Source organism: Engystomops pustulosus, chromosome 4, assembly GCF_040894005.1.
Source record: "Engystomops pustulosus chromosome 4, aEngPut4.maternal, whole genome shotgun sequence".
Taxonomy (NCBI): domain Eukaryota; kingdom Metazoa; phylum Chordata; class Amphibia; order Anura; family Leptodactylidae; genus Engystomops; species Engystomops pustulosus.
In genome coordinates this window covers 189,468,799-189,482,915 of record NC_092414.1, presented here as the reverse complement: position 1 = coordinate 189,482,915, position 14,117 = coordinate 189,468,799, and the positions used below count along the sequence as shown (strand labels likewise).

Here is a 14,117-nt window from a genome sequence, read left to right as displayed (position 1 = left end):
CTTTGAAAGGGTCAGTCATTTCCGTTATATAGTCAAATCAAAATACACTCATTTACTATTCATTTATGCCGCAACACAAACACATTCACAGTGAACAACAATCCAGATACAGAAAAGTTTTCAACTGAATGATTAGCAAGCATAGCGACTTTTGATTTAATAAAACACGATGATATTCTTCTGTTAATTGGTACACATTTAGAGTTCAAAATTCTTAGTAAACGTATAACACCATGAGAACATTTGGAATTTCAGTTTCAACAAAAAACCTGCTAGCAAAGTAGAGAGTATGACTTCATTTTATAAAAAAAATGGAAATGCATGACTTGAAGTATAATACTATAAGAGCCTCCTAACTTCAAACATTCCCATAGTTTACTGGTTTCGGAAACAGACGCAAAAAAGGCAAGCTTCCAGACACCAAGCAGAGCTCCAGTGGCGCAATCGGTCAGCGAGCGGTACTTATAAAGCAGTAACTGTTGAGCAATGCCGAGGTTGTGAGTTCGAGCCTCACCTGGAGCATTGTTTTCCTCTTTTCATCCATTTTTGTCAATTGCCAAAGAAAGTCTCTCATGTTTCACCATCGCATCAAAACATGATCATTGGGGAAACGTGCCTAGTTCTTTTGCTTTCATGTCTTCTGGCTTCTGCACCCATGTTTTTCAGATAGTTTGCAGTTTGCAAACAAGAACATTTCTTAGAAATCAAATTGTAGTAACTGATTTGTTTGGAAAAGAAAAAAAAACTAAGTGCTCAGCTATATCTCGTTCAGCCCCAGTGGCCTAATGGATAAGGCACTGGCCTCCTAAGCCAGGGATTGTGGGTTCGAGTCCCATCTGGGGTGTTTGAGGCTGTTGATTACCAAAGCACACACACATGCTCTATTTTACTTCCAGATTTAAAGTGCTCAACCGTCTTCTTCATTTCTTAATGGTCCCATATGCTTGTTCAAAAGATCTTGGGAATTCTGATAGCACATTAAACATACAATGAAAACTTTAAGTCCCAAGAATCGCCATGCATTTCCACTGCTTTGAAAGGGTCAGTCATTTCCGTTATACAGTCAAATCAAAATACACTCATTTACTATTCATTTATGCCGCAACACAAACACATTCACAGTGAACAACAATCCAGATACAGAAAAGTTTTCAACTGAATGATTAGCAAGCATAGCGACTTTTGATTTAATAAAACACGATGATATTCTTCTGTTAATTGGTACACATTTAGAGTTCAAAATTCTTAGTAAACGTATAACACCATGAGAACATTTGGAATTTCAGTTTCAACAAAAAACCTGCTAGCAAAGTAGAGAGTATGACTTCATTTTATAAAAAAATGGAAATGCATGACTTGAAGTATAATACTATAAGAGCCTCCTAACTTCAAACATTCCCATAGTTTACTGGTTTCGGAAACAGACGCAAAAAAGGCAAGCTTCCAGACACCAAGCAGAGCTCCAGTGGCGCAATCGGTCAGCGCGCGGTACTTATAAAGCAGTAACTGTTGAGCAATGCCGAGGTTGTGAGTTCGAGCCTCACCTGGAGCATTGTTTTCCTCTTTTCATCCATTTTTGTCAATTGCCAAAGAAAGTCTCTCATGGTTCACCATCGCATCAAAACATGATCATTGGGGAAACGTGCCTAGTTCTTTTGCTTTCATGTCTTCTGGCTTCTGCACCCATGTTTTTCAGATAGTTTACAGTTTACAAACAAGAACATTTCTTAGAAATCAAATTGCAGTAACTGATTTGTTTGAAAAAGAAAAAAAAACTAAGTGCTCAGCTATTTCTCATTCAGCCCCAGTGGCCTAATGGATAAGGCACTGGTCTCCTAAGCCAGGGATTGTGGGTTCGAGTCCCATCTGGGGTGTTTGAGGCTGTTGATTACCAAAGCACACACACATGCTCTATTTTACTTCCAGATTTAAAGTGCTCAACCATCTTCTTCATTTCTTAATGGTCCCATATGCTTGTTCAAAAGATCTTGGGAATTCTGATAGCATATTAAACATACAATGACAACTTTAAGTCCCAAGAATCGCCATGCATTTCCACTGCTTTGAAAGGGTCAGTCATTTCCGTTATACAGTCAAATCAAAATACACTCATTTACTATTCATTTATGCCGCAACACAAACACATTCACAGTGAACAACAATCCAGATACAGAAAAGTTTTCAACTGAATGATTAGCAAGCATAGCGACTTTTGATTTAATAAAACACGATGATATTCTTCTGTTAATTGGTACACATTTAGAGTTCAAAATTCTTAGTAAACGTATAACAACATGAGAACATTTGGAATTTCAGTTTCAACAAAAAACCTGCTAGCAAAGTAGAGAGTATGACTTCATTTTATAAAAAAAATGGAAATGCATGACTTGAAGTATAATACTATAAGAGCCTCCTAACTTCAAACATTCCCATAGTTTACTGGTTTCGGAAACAGACGCAAAAAAGGCAAGCTTCCAGACACCAAGCAGAGCTCCAGTGGCGCAATCGGTCAGCGTGCGGTACTTATAAAGCAGTAACTGTTGAGCAATGCCAAGGTTGTGAGTTCGAGCCTCACCTGGAGCATTGTTTTCCTCTTTTCATCCATTTTTGTCAATTGCCAAAGAAAGTCTCTCATGGTTCACCATCGCATCAAAACATGATCATTGGGGAAACGTGCCTAGTTCTTTTGCTTTCATGTCTTCTGGCTTCTGCACCCATGTTTTTCAGATAGTTTGCAGTTTGCAAACAAGAACATTTCTTAGAAATTAAATTGTAGTAACTGATTTGTTTGAAAAAGAAAAAAAAACTAAGTGCTCAGCTATTTCTCATTCAGCCCCAGTGGCCTAATGGATAAGGCACTGGCCTCCTAAGCCAGGGATTGTGGGTTCGAGTCCCATCTGGGGTGTTTGAGGCTGTTGATTACCAAAGCACACACACATGCTCTATTTTACTTCCAGATTTAAAGTGCTCAACCATCTTCTTCATTTCTTAATGGTCCCATATGCTTGTTCAAAAGATCTTGGGAATTCTGTTAGCATATTAAACATACAATGACAACTTTAAGTCCCAAGAATCGCCATGCATTTCCACTGCTTTGAAAGGGTCAGTCATTTCCGTTATATAGTCAAATCAAAATACACTCATTTACTATTCATTTATGCCGCAACACAAACACATTCACAGTGAACAACAATCCAGATACAGAAAAGTTTTCAACTGAATGATTAGCAAGCATAGCGACTTTTGATTTAAAAAAACACGATGATATTCTTCTGTTAATTGGTACACATTTAGAGTTCAAAATTCTTAGTAAACGTATAACACCATGAGAACATTTGGAATTTCAGTTTCAACAAAAAACCTGCTAGCAAAGTAGAGAGTATGACTTCATTTTATAAAAAAAATGGAAATGCATGACTTGAAGTATAATACTATAAGAGCCTCCTAACTTCAAACATTCCCATAGTTTACTGGTTTCGGAAACAGACGCAAAAAAGGCAAGCTTCCAGACACCAAGCAGAGCTCCAGTGGCGCAATCGGTCAGCGCGCGGTACTTATAAAGCAGTAACTGTTGAGCAATGCCGAGGTTGTGAGTTCGAGCCTCACCTGGAGCATTGTTTTCCTCTTTTCATCCATTTTTGTCAATTGCCAAAGAAAGTCTCTCATGGTTCACCATCGCATCAAAACATGATCATTGGGGAAACGTGCCTAGTTCTTTTGCTTTCATGTCTTCTGGCTTCTGCACCCATGTTTTTCAGATAGTTTGCAGTTTGCAAACAAGAACATTTCTTAGAAATCAAATTGTAGTAACTGATTTGTTTGAAAAAGAAAAAAAAACTAAGTGCTCAGCTATTTCTCATTCAGCCCCAGTGGCCTAATGGATAAGGCACTGGCCTCCTAAGCTAGGGATTGTGGGATCGAGTCCCACCTGGGGTGTTTGAGGCTGTTGATTACCAAAGCACACACACATTTTTTTTTTTACTTCCAGATTTAAAGTGCTCAACCATCTTCTTCATTTCTTAATGGTCCCATATGATTGTTCAAAAGATCTTGGGAATTCTGATAGCATATTAAACATACAATGAAAACTTTAAGTCCCAAGAATCGCCATGCATTTCCACTGCTTTGAAAGGGTCAGTCATTTCCGTTATATAGTCAAATCAAAATACACTCATTTACTATTCATTTATGCCGCAACACAAACACATTCACAGTGAACAACAATCCAGATACAGAAAAGTTTTCAACTGAATGATTAGCAAGCATAGCGACTTTTGATTTAATAAAACACGATGATATTCTTCTGTTAATTGGTACACATTTAGAGTTCAAAATTCTTAGTAAACGTATAACACCATGAGAACATTTGGAATTTCAGTTTCAACAAAAAACCTGCTAGCAAAGTAGAGAGTATGACTTCATTTTATAAAAAAAATGGAAATGCATGACTTGAAGTATAATACTATAAGAGCCTCCTAACTTCAAACATTCCCATAGTTTACTGGTTTCGGAAACAGACGCAAAAAAGGCAAGCTTCCAGACACCAAGCAGAGCTCCAGTGGCGCAATCGGTCAGCGCACGGTACTTATAAAGCAGTAACTGTTGAGCAATGCCGAGGTTGTGAGTTCGAGCCTCACCTGGAGCATTGTTTTCCTCTTTTCATCCATTTTTGTCAATTGCCAAAGAAAGTCTCTCATGGTTCACCATCGCATCAAAACATGATCATTGGGGAAACGTGCCTAGTTCTTTTGCTTTCATGTCTTCTGGCTTCTGCACCCATGTTTTTCAGATAGTTTGCAATTTGCAAACAAGAACATTTCTTAGAAATCAAATTGTAGTAACTGATTTGTTTGGAAAAGAAAAAAAAACTAAGTGCTCAGCTATATCTCGTTCAGCCCCAGTGGCCTAATGGATAAGGCACTGGCCTCCTAAGCCAGGGATTGTGGGTTCGAGTCCCATCTGGGGTGTTTGAGGCTGTTGATTACCAAAGCACACACATATGCTCTATTTTACTTCCAGATTTAAAGTGCTCAACCATCTTCTTCATTTCTTAATGGTCCCATATGCTTGTTCAAAAGATCTTGGGAATTCTGATAGCATATTAAACATACAATGACAACTTTAAGTCCCAAGAATCGCCATGCATTTCCACTGCTTTGAAAGGGTCAGTCATTTCCGTTCTACAGTCAAATCAAAATACACTCATTTACTATTCATTTATGCCGCAACACAAACACATTCACAGTGAACAACAATCCAGATACAGAAAAGTTTTCAACTGAATGATTAGCAAGCATAGCGACTTTTGATTTAATAAAACACGATGATATTCTTCTGTTAATTGGTACACATTTAGAGTTCAAAATTCTTAGTAAACGTATAACACCATGAGAACATTTGGAATTTCAGTTTCAACAAAAAACCTGCTAGCAAAGTAGAGAGTATGACTTCATTTTATTAAAAAAAATGGAAATGCATGACTTGAAGTATAATACTATAAGAGCCTCCTAACTTCAAACATTCCCATAGTTTACTGGTTTCGGAAACAGACGCAAAAAAGGCAAGCTTCCAGACACCAAGCAGAGCTCCAGTGGCGCAATCGGTCAGCGCGCGGTACTTATAAAGCAGTAACTGTTGAGCAATGCCGAGGTTGTGAGTTCGAGCCTCACCTGGAGCATTGTTTTCCTCTTTTCATCCATTTTTGTCAATTGCCAAAGAAAGTCTCTCATGGTTCACCATCGCATCAAAACATGATCATTGGGGAAACGTGCCTAGTTCTTTTGCTTTCATGTCTTCTGGCTTCTGCACCCATGTTTTTCAGATAGTTTGCAGTTTGCAAACAAGAACATTTCTTAGAAATCAAATTGTAGTAACTGATTTGTTTGGAAAAGAAAAAAAAACTAAGTGCTCAGCTATATCTCGTTCAGCCCCAGTGGCCTAATGGATAAGGCACTGGCCTCCTAAGCCAGGGATTGTGGGTTCGAGTCCCATCTGGGGTGTTTGAGGCTGTTGTTTACCAAAGCACACACACATGCTCTATTCTACTTCCAGATTTAAAGTGCTCAACCGTCTTCTTCATTTCTTAATGGTCCCATTTGCTTGTTCAAAAGATCTTGGGAATTCTGATAGCACATTAAACATACAATGACAACTTTAAGTCCCAAGAATCGCCATGCATTTCCACTGCTTTGAAAGGGTCAGTCATTTCCGTTATACAGTCAAATCAAAATACACTCATTTACTATTCATTTATGCCGCAACACAAACACATTCACAGTGAACAACAATCCAGATACAGAAAAGTTTTCAACTGAATGATTAGCAAGCATAGCGACTTTTGATTTAATAAAACACGATGATATTCTTCTGTTAATTGGTACACATTTAGAGTTCAAAATTCTTAGTAAACGTATAACACCATGAGAACATTTGGAAATTCAGTTTCAACAAAAAACCTGCTAGCAAAGTAGAGAGTATGACTTCATTTTATAAAAAAAATGGAAATGCATGACTTGAAGTATAATACTATAAGAGCCTCCTAACTTCAAACATTCCCATAGTTTACTGGTTTCGGAAACAGACGCAAAAAAGGCAAGCTTCCAGACACCAAGCAGAGCTCCAGTGGCGCAATCGGTCAGCGCGCGGTACTTATAAAGCAGTAACTGTTGAGCAATGCCGAGGTTGTGAGTTCGAGCCTCACCTGGAGCATTGTTTTCCTCTTTTCATCCATTTTTGTCAATTGCCAAAGAAAGTCTCTCATGGTTCACCATCGCATCAAAACATGATCATTGGGGAAACGTGCCTAGTTCTTTTGCTTTCATGTCTTCTGGCTTCTGCACCCATGTTTTTCAGATAGTTTGCAGTTTGCAAACAAGAACATTTCTTAGAAATCAAATTGTAGTAACTGATTTGTTTGGAAAAGAAAAAATAAACTAAGTGCTCAGCTATTTCTCGTTCAGCCCCAGTGGCCTAATGGATAAGGCACTGGCCTCCTAAGCCAGGGATTGTGGGTTCGAGTCCCATCTGGGGTGTTTGAGGCTGTTGATTACCAAAGCACACACACATGCTCTATTTTACTTCCAGATTTAAAGTGCTCAACCGTCTTCTTCATTTCTTAATGGTCCCATATGCTTGTTCAAAAGATCTTGGGAATTCTGATAGCACATTAAACATACAATGAAAACTTTAAGTCCCAAGAATCGCCATGCATTTCCACTGCTTTGAGAGGGTCAGTCATTTCCGTTATACAGTCAAATCAAAATACACTCATTTACTATTCATTTATGCCGCAACACAAACACATTCACAGTGAACAACAATCCAGATACAGAAAAGTTTTCAACTGAATGATTAGCAAGCATAGCGACTTTTGATTTAATAAAACACGATGATATTCTTCTGTTAATTGGTACACATTTAGAGTTCAAAATTCTTAGTAAACGTATAACACCATGAGAACATTTGGAATTTCAGTTTCAACAAAAAACCTGCTAGCAAAGTAGAGAGTATGACTTCATTTTATAAAAAAAATGGAAATGCATGACTTGAAGTATAATACTATAAGAGCCTCCTAACTTCAAACATTCCCATAGTTTACTGGTTTCGGAAACAGACGCAAAAAAGGCAAGCTTCCGGACACCAAGCAGAGCTCCAGTGGCGCAATCGGTCAGCGCACGGTACTTATAAAGCAGTAACTGTTGAGCAATGCCGAGGTTGTGAGTTCGAGCCTCACCTGGAGCATTGTTTTCCTCTTTTCATCCATTTTTGTCAATTGCCAAAGAAAGTCTCTCATGGTTCACCATCGCATCAAAACATGATCATTGGGGAAACGTGCCTAGTTCTTTTGCTTTCATGTCTTCTGGCTTCTGCACCCATGTTTTTCAGATAGTTTGCAGTTTGCAAACAAGAACATTTCTTAGAAATCAAATTGTAGTAACTGATTTGTTTGGAAAAGAAAAAAAAACTAAGTGCTCAGCTATATCTCGTTCAGCCCCAGTGGCCTAATGGATAAGGCACTGGCCTCCTAAGCCAGGGATTGTGGGTTCGAGTCCCATCTGGGGTGTTTGAGGCTGTTGATTACCAAAGCACACACATATGCTCTATTTTACTTCCAGATTTAAAGTGCTCAACCATCTTCTTCATTTCTTAATGGTCCCATATGCTTGTTCAAAAGATCTTGGGAATTCTGATAGCATATTAAACATACAATGACAACTTTAAGTCCCAAGAATCGCCATGCATTTCCACTGCTTTGAAAGGGTCAGTCATTTCCGTTCTACAGTCAAATCAAAATACACTCATTTACTATTCATTTATGCCGCAACACAAACACATTCACAGTGAACAACAATCCAGATACAGAAAAGTTTTCAACTGAATGATTAGCAAGCATAGCGACTTTTGATTTAATAAAACACGATGATATTCTTCTGTTAATTGGTACACATTTAGAGTTCAAAATTCTTAGTAAACGTATAACACCATGAGAACATTTGGAATTTCAGTTTCAACAAAAAACCTGCTAGCAAAGTAGAGAGTATGACTTCATTTTATAAAAAAAATGGAAATGCATGACTTGAAGTATAATACTATAAGAGCCTCCTAACTTCAAACATTCCCATAGTTTACTGGTTTCGGAAACAGACGCAAAAAAGGCAAGCTTCCAGACACCAAGCAGAGCTCCAGTGGCGCAATCGGTCAGCGAGCGGTACTTATAAAGCAGTAACTGTTGAGCAATGCCGAGGTTGTGAGTTCGAGCCTCACCTGGAGCATTGTTTTCCTCTTTTCATCCATTTTTGTCAATTGCCAAAGAAAGTCTCTCATGGTTCACCATCGCATCAAAACATGATCATTGGGGAAACGTGCCTAGTTCTTTTGCTTTCATGTCTTCTGGCTTCTGCACCCATGTTTTTCAGATAGTTTGCAGTTTGCAAACAAGAACATTTCTTAGAAATCAAATTGTAGTAACTGATTTGTTTGGAAAAGAAAAAAAAAATAAGTGCTCAGCTATATCGCGTTCAGCCCCAGTGGCCTAATGGATAAGGCACTGGCCTCCTAAGCCAGGGATTGTGGGTTCAAGTCCCATCTGGGGTGTTTGAGGCTGTTGATTACCAAAGCACACACACATTCTCTACTTTACTTCCAGATTTAAAGTGCTCAACCATCTTCTTCATTTCTTAATGGTCCCATATGCTTGTTCAAAAGATCTTGGGAATTCTGATAGCACATTAAACATACAATGACAACTTTAAGTCCCAAGAATCGCCATGCATTTCCACTGCTTTGAAAGGGTCAGTCATTTCCGTTATACAGTCAAATCAAAATACACTCATTTACTATTCATTTATGCCGCAACACAAACACATTCACAGTGAACAACAATCCAGATACAGAAAAGTTTTCAACTGAATGATTAGCAAGCATAGCGACTTTTGATTTAATAAAACACGATGATATTCTTCTGTTAATTGGTACACATTTAGAGTTCAAAATTCTTAGTAAACGTATAACACCATGAGAACATTTGGAATTTCAGTTTCAACAAAAAACCTGCTAGCAAAGTAGAGAGTATGACTTCATTTTATAAAAAAAATGGAAATGCATGACTTGAAGTATAATACTATAAGAGCCTCCTAACTTCAAACATTCCCATAGTTTACTGGTTTCGGAAACAGACGCAAAAAAGGCAAGCTTCCAGACACCAAGCAGAGCTCCAGTGGCGCAATCGGTCAGCGCGCGGTACTTATAAAGCAGTTACCGTTGAGCAATGCCGAGGTTGTGAGTTCGAGCCTCACCTGGAGCATTGTTTTCCTCTTTTCATCCATTTTTGTCAATTGCCAAAGAAAGTCTCTCATGGTTCACCATCGCATCAAAACATGATCATTGGGGAAACGTGCCTAGTTCTTTTGCTTTCATGTCTTCTGGCTTCTGCACCCATGTTTTTCAGATAGTTTGCAGTTTACAAACAAGAACATTTCTTAGAAATCAAATTGTAGTAACTGATTTGTTTGGAAAAGAAAAAAAAACTAAGTGCTCAGCTATATCTCGTTCACCCCCAGTGGCCTAATGGATAAGGCACTGGCCTCCTAAGCCAGAGATTGTGGGTTCGAGTCCCATCTGGGGTGTTTGAGGCTGTTGATTACCAAAGCACACACACATGCTCTATTTTACTTCCAGATTTAAAGTGCTCAACCGTCTTCTTCATTTCTTAATGGTCCCATATGCTTGTTCAAAAGATCTTGGGAGTTCTGATAGCACATTAAACATACAATGAAAACTTTAAGTCCCAAGAATCGCCATGCATTTCCACTGCTTTGAAAGGGTCAGTCATTTCCGTTATACAGTCAAATCAAAATACACTCATTTACTATTCATTTATGCCGCAACACAAACACATTCACAGTGAACAACAATCCAGATACAGAAAAGTTTTCAACTGAATGATTAGCAAGCATAGCGACTTTTGATTTAATAAAACACGATGATATTCTTCTGTTAATTGGTACACATTTAGAGTTCAAAATTCTTAGTAAACGTATAACACCATGAGAACATTTGGAATTTCAGTTTCAACAAAAAACCTGCTAGCAAAGTAGAGAGTATGACTTCATTTTATAAAAAAAATGGAAATGCATGACTTGAAGTATAATACTATAAGAGCCTCCTAACTTCAAACATTCCCATAGTTTACTGGTTTCGGAAACAGACGCAAAAAAGGCAAGCTTCCAGACACCAAGCAGAGCTCCAGTGGCGCAATCGGTCAGCGCGCGGTACTTATAAAGCAGTAACTGTTGAGCAATGCCGAGGTTGTGATTTCGAGCCTCACCTGGAGCATTGTTTTCCTCTTTTCATCCATTTTTGTCAATTGCCAAAGAAAGTCTCTCATGGTTCACCATCGCATCAAAACATGATCATTGGGGAAACGTGCCTAGTTCTTTTGCTTTCATGTCTTCTGGCTTCTGCACCCATGTTTTTCAGATAGTTTGCAGTTTGCAAACAAGAACATTTCTTAGAAATCAAATTGTAGTAACTGATTTGTTTGGAAAAGAAAGAAAAACTAAGTGCTCAGCTATATCTCGTTCAGCCCCAGTGGCCTAATGGATAAGGCACTGGCCTCCTAAGCCAGGGATTGTGGGTTCAAGTCCCATCTGGGGTGTTTGAGGCTGTTGATTACCAAAGCACACACACATGCTCTATTTTACTTCCAGATTTAAAGTGCTCAACCGTCTTCTTCATTTCTTAATGGTCCCATATGCTTGTTCAAAAGATCTTGGGAATTCTGATAGCACATTAAACATACAATGAAAACTTTAAGTCCCAAGAATCGCCATGCATTTCCACTGCTTTGAAAGGGTCAGTCATTTCCGTTATATAGTCAAATCAAAATACACTCATTTACTATTCATTTATGCCGCAACACAAACACATTCACAGTGAACAACAATCCAGATACAGAAAAGTTTTCAACTGAATGATTAGCAAGCATAGCGACTTTTGATTTAATAAAACACGATGATATTCTTCTGTTAATTGGTACACATTTAGAGTTCAAAATTCTTAGTAAACGTATAACACCATGAGAACATTTGGAATTTCAGTTTCAACAAAAAACCTGCTAGCAAAGTAGAGAGTATGACTTCATTTTATAAAAAAAATGGAAATGCATGACTTGAAGTATAATACTATAAGAGCCTCCTAACTTCAAACATTCCCATAGTTTACTGGTTTCGGAAACAGACGCAAAAAAGGCAAGCTTCCAGACACCAAGCAGAGCTCCAGTGGCGCAATCGGTCAGCGCGCGGTACTTATAAAGCAGTAACTGTTGAGCAATGCCGAGGTTGTGAGTTCGAGCCTCACCTGGAGCATTGTTTTCCTCTTTTCATCCATTTTTGTCAATTGCCAAAGAAAGTCTCTCATGGTTCACCATCGCATCAAAACATGATCATTGGGGAAACGTGCCTAGTTCTTTTGCTTTCATGTCTTCTGGCTTCTGCACCCATGTTTTTCAGATAGTTTGCAGTTTGCAAACAAGAACATTTCTTAGAAATCAAATTGTAGTAACTGATTTGTTTGGAAAAGAAAAAAAAACTAAGTGCTCAGCTATATCTCGTTCAGCCCCAGTGGCCTAATGGATAAGGCACTGGCCTCCTAAGCCAGGGATTGTGGGTTCGAGTCCCATCTGGGGTGTTTGAGGCTGTTGATTACCAAAGCACACACACATGCTCTATTTTACTTCCAGATTTAAAGTGCTCAACCGTCTTCTTCATTTCTTAATGGTCCCATATGCTTGTTCAAAAGATCTTGGGAATTCTGATAGCACATTAAACATACAATGAAAACTTTAAGTCCCAAGAATCGCCATGCATTTCCACTGCTTTGAAAGGGTCAGTCATTTCCGTTATACAGTCAAATCAAAATACACTCATTTACTATTCATTTATGCCGCAACACAAACACATTCACAGTGAACAACAATCCAGATACAGAAAAGTTTTCAACTGAATGATTAGCAAGCATAGCGACTTTTGATTTAATAAAACACGATGATATTCTTCTGTTAATTGGTACACATTTAGAGTTCAAAATTCTTAGTAAACGTATAACACCATGAGAACATTTGGAATTTCAGTTTCAACAAAAAACCTGCTAGCAAAGTAGAGAGTATGACTTCATTTTATAAAAAAAATGGAAATGCATGACTTGAAGTATAATACTATAAGAGCCTCCTAACTTCAAACATTCCCATAGTTTACTGGTTTCGGAAACAGACGCAAAAAAGGCAAGCTTCCAGACACCAAGCAGAGCTCCAGTGGCGCAATCGGTCAGCGCGCGGTACTTATAAAGCAGTAACTGTTGAGCAATGCCGAGGTTGTGAGTTCGAGCCTCACCTGGAGCATTGTTTTCCTCTTTTCATCCATTTTTGTCAATTGCCAAAGAAAGTCTCTCATGGTTCACCATCGCATCAAAACATGATCATTGGGGAAACGTGCCTAGTTCTTTTGCTTTCATGTCTTCTGGCTTCTGCACCCATGTTTTTCAGATAGTTTGCAGTTTGCAAACAAGAACATTTCTTAGAAATCAAATTGTAGTAACTGATTTGTTTGGAAAAGAAAAAAAAACTAAGTGCTCAGCTATATCTCGTTCAGCCCCAGTGGCCTAATGGATAAGGCACTGGCCTCCTAAGCCAGGGATTGTGGGTTCGAGTCCCATCTGGGGTGTTTGAGGCTGTTGATTACCAAAGCACACACACATGCTCTATTTTACTTCCAGATTTAAAGTGCTCAACCGTCTTCTTCATTTCTTAATGGTCCCATATGCTTGTTCAAAAGATCTTGGGAATTCTGATAGCACATTAAACATACAATGAAAACTTTAAGTCCCAAGAATCGCCATGCATTTCCACTGCTTTGAAAGGGTCAGTCATTTCCGTTATACAGTCAAATCAAAATACACTCATTTACTATTCATTTATGCCGCAACACAAACACATTCACAGTGAACAACAATCCAGATACAGAAAAGTTTTCAACTGAATGATTAGCAAGCATAGCGACTTTTGATTTAATAAAACACGATGATATTCTTCTGTTAATTGGTACACATTTAGAGTTCAAAATTCTTAGTAAACGTATAACACCATGAGAACATTTGGAATTTCAGTTTCAACAAAAAACCTGCTAGCAAAGTAGAGAGTATGACTTCATTTTATTAAAAAAATGGAAATGCATGACTTGAAGTATAATACTATAAGAGCCTCCTAACTTCAAACATTCCCATAGTTTACTGGTTTCGGAAACAGACGCAAAAAAGGCAAGCTTCCAGACACCAAGCAGAGCTCCAGTGGCGCAATCGGTCAGCGCGCGGTACTTATAAAGCAGTAACTGTTGAGCAATGCCGAGGTTGTGAGTTCGAGCCTCACCTGGAGCATTGTTTTCCTCTTTTCATCCATTTTTGTCAATTGCCAAAGAAAGTCTCTCATGGTTCACCATCGCATCAAAACATGATCATTGGGGAAACGTGCCTAGTTCTTTTGCTTTCATGTCTTCTGGCTTCTGCACCCATGTTTTTCAGATAGTTTGCAGTTTGCAAACAAGAACATTTCTTAGAAATCAAATTGT

The 14,117-nt window shown here is 38.4% G+C and overlaps 23 non-coding genes across 23 annotated transcripts; all 23 read left to right on the top strand.

Moving 5' to 3' along the window:
- The first annotated feature begins 771 nt into the window (after window positions 1–771).
- Window positions 772–844, top strand: TRNAR-CCU (transfer RNA arginine (anticodon CCU)). The gene has a single exon. It is a non-coding gene; the product is annotated as a tRNA-Arg (tRNA).
- A 615-nt stretch (window positions 845–1,459) lies between these two features.
- Window positions 1,460–1,552, top strand: TRNAI-UAU (transfer RNA isoleucine (anticodon UAU)). The gene is given in 2 exon segments: window positions 1,460–1,497; window positions 1,517–1,552. It is a non-coding gene; the product is annotated as a tRNA-Ile (tRNA).
- A 249-nt stretch (window positions 1,553–1,801) lies between these two features.
- TRNAR-CCU (transfer RNA arginine (anticodon CCU)) lies at window positions 1,802–1,874 on the top strand. Its single transcript has one exon. It is a non-coding gene; the product is annotated as a tRNA-Arg (tRNA).
- A 958-nt stretch (window positions 1,875–2,832) lies between these two features.
- TRNAR-CCU (transfer RNA arginine (anticodon CCU)) lies at window positions 2,833–2,905 on the top strand. Its single transcript has one exon. It is a non-coding gene; the product is annotated as a tRNA-Arg (tRNA).
- Window positions 2,906–3,521: 616 nt separating this feature from the next.
- Window positions 3,522–3,614, top strand: TRNAI-UAU (transfer RNA isoleucine (anticodon UAU)). The gene is given in 2 exon segments: window positions 3,522–3,559; window positions 3,579–3,614. It is a non-coding gene; the product is annotated as a tRNA-Ile (tRNA).
- A 249-nt stretch (window positions 3,615–3,863) lies between these two features.
- Window positions 3,864–3,936, top strand: TRNAR-CCU (transfer RNA arginine (anticodon CCU)). The gene has a single exon. It is a non-coding gene; the product is annotated as a tRNA-Arg (tRNA).
- A 616-nt stretch (window positions 3,937–4,552) lies between these two features.
- TRNAI-UAU (transfer RNA isoleucine (anticodon UAU)) lies at window positions 4,553–4,645 on the top strand. The gene is given in 2 exon segments: window positions 4,553–4,590; window positions 4,610–4,645. It is a non-coding gene; the product is annotated as a tRNA-Ile (tRNA).
- A 249-nt stretch (window positions 4,646–4,894) lies between these two features.
- Window positions 4,895–4,967, top strand: TRNAR-CCU (transfer RNA arginine (anticodon CCU)). The gene has a single exon. It is a non-coding gene; the product is annotated as a tRNA-Arg (tRNA).
- A 617-nt stretch (window positions 4,968–5,584) lies between these two features.
- Window positions 5,585–5,677, top strand: TRNAI-UAU (transfer RNA isoleucine (anticodon UAU)). The gene is given in 2 exon segments: window positions 5,585–5,622; window positions 5,642–5,677. It is a non-coding gene; the product is annotated as a tRNA-Ile (tRNA).
- A 249-nt stretch (window positions 5,678–5,926) lies between these two features.
- On the top strand, window positions 5,927–5,999 carry TRNAR-CCU (transfer RNA arginine (anticodon CCU)). The gene has a single exon. It is a non-coding gene; the product is annotated as a tRNA-Arg (tRNA).
- A 616-nt stretch (window positions 6,000–6,615) lies between these two features.
- On the top strand, window positions 6,616–6,708 carry TRNAI-UAU (transfer RNA isoleucine (anticodon UAU)). The gene is given in 2 exon segments: window positions 6,616–6,653; window positions 6,673–6,708. It is a non-coding gene; the product is annotated as a tRNA-Ile (tRNA).
- Window positions 6,709–6,958: 250 nt separating this feature from the next.
- On the top strand, window positions 6,959–7,031 carry TRNAR-CCU (transfer RNA arginine (anticodon CCU)). Its single transcript has one exon. It is a non-coding gene; the product is annotated as a tRNA-Arg (tRNA).
- Window positions 7,032–7,647: 616 nt separating this feature from the next.
- On the top strand, window positions 7,648–7,740 carry TRNAI-UAU (transfer RNA isoleucine (anticodon UAU)). The gene is given in 2 exon segments: window positions 7,648–7,685; window positions 7,705–7,740. It is a non-coding gene; the product is annotated as a tRNA-Ile (tRNA).
- Window positions 7,741–7,989: 249 nt separating this feature from the next.
- TRNAR-CCU (transfer RNA arginine (anticodon CCU)) lies at window positions 7,990–8,062 on the top strand. The gene has a single exon. It is a non-coding gene; the product is annotated as a tRNA-Arg (tRNA).
- A 958-nt stretch (window positions 8,063–9,020) lies between these two features.
- On the top strand, window positions 9,021–9,093 carry TRNAR-CCU (transfer RNA arginine (anticodon CCU)). The gene has a single exon. It is a non-coding gene; the product is annotated as a tRNA-Arg (tRNA).
- Window positions 9,094–9,709: 616 nt separating this feature from the next.
- TRNAI-UAU (transfer RNA isoleucine (anticodon UAU)) lies at window positions 9,710–9,802 on the top strand. The gene is given in 2 exon segments: window positions 9,710–9,747; window positions 9,767–9,802. It is a non-coding gene; the product is annotated as a tRNA-Ile (tRNA).
- Window positions 9,803–10,050: 248 nt separating this feature from the next.
- TRNAR-CCU (transfer RNA arginine (anticodon CCU)) lies at window positions 10,051–10,124 on the top strand. The gene has a single exon. It is a non-coding gene; the product is annotated as a tRNA-Arg (tRNA).
- Window positions 10,125–11,082: 958 nt separating this feature from the next.
- Window positions 11,083–11,155, top strand: TRNAR-CCU (transfer RNA arginine (anticodon CCU)). The gene has a single exon. It is a non-coding gene; the product is annotated as a tRNA-Arg (tRNA).
- A 616-nt stretch (window positions 11,156–11,771) lies between these two features.
- On the top strand, window positions 11,772–11,864 carry TRNAI-UAU (transfer RNA isoleucine (anticodon UAU)). The gene is given in 2 exon segments: window positions 11,772–11,809; window positions 11,829–11,864. It is a non-coding gene; the product is annotated as a tRNA-Ile (tRNA).
- A 249-nt stretch (window positions 11,865–12,113) lies between these two features.
- Window positions 12,114–12,186, top strand: TRNAR-CCU (transfer RNA arginine (anticodon CCU)). Its single transcript has one exon. It is a non-coding gene; the product is annotated as a tRNA-Arg (tRNA).
- Window positions 12,187–12,802: 616 nt separating this feature from the next.
- Window positions 12,803–12,895, top strand: TRNAI-UAU (transfer RNA isoleucine (anticodon UAU)). The gene is given in 2 exon segments: window positions 12,803–12,840; window positions 12,860–12,895. It is a non-coding gene; the product is annotated as a tRNA-Ile (tRNA).
- A 249-nt stretch (window positions 12,896–13,144) lies between these two features.
- TRNAR-CCU (transfer RNA arginine (anticodon CCU)) lies at window positions 13,145–13,217 on the top strand. Its single transcript has one exon. It is a non-coding gene; the product is annotated as a tRNA-Arg (tRNA).
- A 616-nt stretch (window positions 13,218–13,833) lies between these two features.
- On the top strand, window positions 13,834–13,926 carry TRNAI-UAU (transfer RNA isoleucine (anticodon UAU)). The gene is given in 2 exon segments: window positions 13,834–13,871; window positions 13,891–13,926. It is a non-coding gene; the product is annotated as a tRNA-Ile (tRNA).
- The last annotated feature ends 191 nt before the right edge of the window (window positions 13,927–14,117 follow it).